Source organism: Vigna radiata, unplaced genomic scaffold (genome assembly GCF_000741045.1).
Source record: "Vigna radiata var. radiata cultivar VC1973A unplaced genomic scaffold, Vradiata_ver6 scaffold_51, whole genome shotgun sequence".
NCBI classification, from domain to species: domain Eukaryota; kingdom Viridiplantae; phylum Streptophyta; class Magnoliopsida; order Fabales; family Fabaceae; genus Vigna; species Vigna radiata.
This window is the reverse complement of record NW_014542732.1, coordinates 1,090,129-1,093,412: the sequence shown is the minus strand read 5'-3', so window position 1 is coordinate 1,093,412 and position 3,284 is coordinate 1,090,129.

The following is a 3,284-nucleotide window of genomic DNA, read 5'->3' as shown; positions in this document are numbered from 1 at the left end:
CACACATGCATGTTCAAATCAAAAGGTCTTTTCATGGTTGTAATGGGGCCAAGGACAAGGGAGGATATCATATGGATGAGAAGCTACAAACCAAAGGAAATAGAGGAGCAATGAGGAACAAGTGTAAACACATTCAAACACACCCACAACCTCTAATTCCATCCTCTTCTTGACTCCATTATTCGCAAAAAAAAAAAATTCTGTATTTTTTCCTCTTTTTTTTTCACCTTGTCTCTTTTCTTTTCTATTCAACACACAATTCAAAAGACAAGATACACAATATTTACAATACAACCGCAAGAAGAGGACTCACTAGTCAATTCATCTGCAACTCCTAAGAGACCACACTTATTCCCAAAACAATTCCAAAGCTCCAAAATTCCCTAAGGTTCAGGTAATCATGGTTTTTCACTTAGGCTATTGTTTGAGCTTCAAAACAAGGAAATGGGAGAGTATAGGCTCAAAGAGGCTAACAAAGAGATCATAACAGGGTAGGCTATCGGGCTAGAGAGGCTCAATCAACAAAATGCCTTTATCATTTTCAAACATGCTCATGAATCAAGAATTATCAACAGAGTCAAGCCAAGGCAAATGTGTAAGCAATCCAGAGACATATCACACACAAGAAAGATCATCAAATGGCTCAAATCTCACACAGGTAATCGGTCACANTCAATCCAACTCTCAAACATCATGATCATCTTCCAAGCAAAGAAAAGTGAGGAATCCAACAAAACAGAGTATCAATGCAGTGAAGGGAAACTAGCAACCTAATCACAATCCAGAATTCACAAAAAGCATGCAAAACTGTACGCAAGACTCAACAAAACTCACTAGAAAACGAAACCTAAACAAAGAACAACCTCCCCTAATATACCACACTTAAACGACACAATGTCCTCAGTGTGTCAAATTCAGCAAATCAACAATCAGCAGATACAGACAAAGTGCAATAAAAGTTAGGAGGGAAGGAGAAAAGAAACTCCCTGAGTCAGCTGGGAGGGTAGGTGGGGTGGACCAAAGACGTCTCCTCCACCACTGCATCCAACAAAGAAGGATTGCTGAGGAAAGGCTTCAGTCTATGCCCGTTCACCTTGAAGCTTTTAGCTGCAGATGGACCCTGGATCTCCACTACACCATAAGGATAAACATTAGTCACAACAAAAGGTCCAGTCCACTTTGATCTTAACTTACCACCCATGAGGCCAAGCCTAGAGTTATACAACAAAACCTGCTGGCCAACCTCGAAGTCTTTTCTAACAATGGAACTATCATGGAACCTCTTGGTCCTTTCCTTGTAGAACTTCGAGTTCTCATAGGCCTCCAATCGGATCTCATCCAATTCATTCAGTTGCAACTTCCTTTCCTCTCCAGCTTAGTCAATGGAGAAGTTGCAAGTCATCACAGCCCAGTATGCCCGATGCTCAATCTCAACTGGTAAATGACATGCCTTTCCAAAGACAACCCGATAGGGAGACATCCCAATGGGTGCTTTGTAGGCAGTCCTGTGNGCCCAAAGAGCATCGTCCAACCTATTACTCCAATCCTTCCTGTTGGGCTGGACAATCTTCTCCAAAATCCTCTTAATCTCCTTGTTGGAGATCTCAGCCTGCCCATTTGTTTGGGGGTGGTAAGGTGTAGAAACTCTATGCGTCACCCCATATTTCTTGAGCAAGGCCTGCATGGATCTGTTGAAAAATGGGTTCCCTGATCACTAACAATTGCTTTAGGCACTCCAAACCTGCAAAAGAGGTGAGATCTAACAAAATCTACAACAACCCGAACATCATTAGTCCTGGTGGCTCTAGCTTCCACCCATTTTGAAACATAATCCACAGCAAGGAGAATATAAGAGAAACCAAAAGACACAGGAAAAGGACCCATGAAATCTATACCCCAAACATCAAACACCTCACAGAACAGCATAGGTTGTTGATGCATCTCCTGTCTCTGTGAAATAGGTCCTCCTGCTCTCTGACACGGCTCACAGGTGCTACAAATCCTCTTCGCATCTTTGAAGATGGAAGGCCAATAGAAACCACAGTCAAGCACCCTGCGAACTGTTCTCTGTATCCCCAGATGACCACCAGGTGAGGAGGCATGACAAAACTGCAGGACCGAGTCAATCTCATGGCCCGGAATGCATCTCCTAGTAACCTGGTCACTGCACAACTTCCACAGATATGGGTCATCCCAAACATAATACTTAGCATCACTCTTAATTTTAGCAATCTGAGCACGTGATGCTAAGGGAAGAAAAACAGAAGCAACCAAATAATTCACAATGTGTGCAAACCAAGGAGTAGGGTGAGAAGAAGAAATCATTAACAAACTTTCATCAGGAAAGTCATCCTGGATGGGCAACACATGAGCCCGATCCTCAGCTCTCTCAATCCTGTTGAGGTGGTCTGCAACCAAGTTTTGTGCTCCACTCTGGTCTTTAATCTGCAAGTCAAACTCCTGGAGCAGTAGCATCCACCTGATCAATCTTGGCTTTGACTCAGCCTTCTTCAATAGAAACTTCAGAGCTACATGGTCAGTATACACAATAACAGGAGATCCAAGCAAATACGACCTAAATTTATCAAGGGCAAAAACAATTGCCAACAACTCCTTCTCAGTCATGGTGTAGTTTGCTTGGGCAGCATCCAAAGTGCGGGAAGCATAGTAGATCACTCGAGGCAACTTGTCAATCTTCTATGTCAGGACAACTCCCAAGGCCTAATTTGATGCATCACACATGAGCTCAAATGGGATTGTCCAATCTGGTGCCTGAATGATCGGAGTGGTGGTCAAAGCTTCCTTCAGGAAATCAAATGCCTGCTTGCATCTATCATCAAAAGTAAAGTCAATATCCTTTTGTAACAGTCTGGATAAGGGAAGCGCCTTCTTGCTGAAATCTTTGATAAAGCGCCTGTAGAAACCTGCATGTCCAAGAAAAGATCGAACCTCTCGCACGCGAGAGGGGTAAGGCAACTGCAAAATCACAGATATCTTAGCAGTGTCTACCTCTATTCCCTTTTCAGAAATGATATGCCCTAGAACTAAACCTTGTTCAACCATGAAGTGACATTTCTCAAAATTGAGAACAAGGTTTGTTTATATGCATCTTTTCAACACTTTTTCCAGACTATCTAGACATGCATCAAAAGAGGATCCATACACAGTGAAATCGTCCATAAACACCTCTATGCAACTCTCAAGGAAGTCGCTAAAAATGTTAAGCATGCACCGCTGGAAGGTACCAGGGGCGTTGCATAGGCCAAAGGGCATCCTCCTATAGG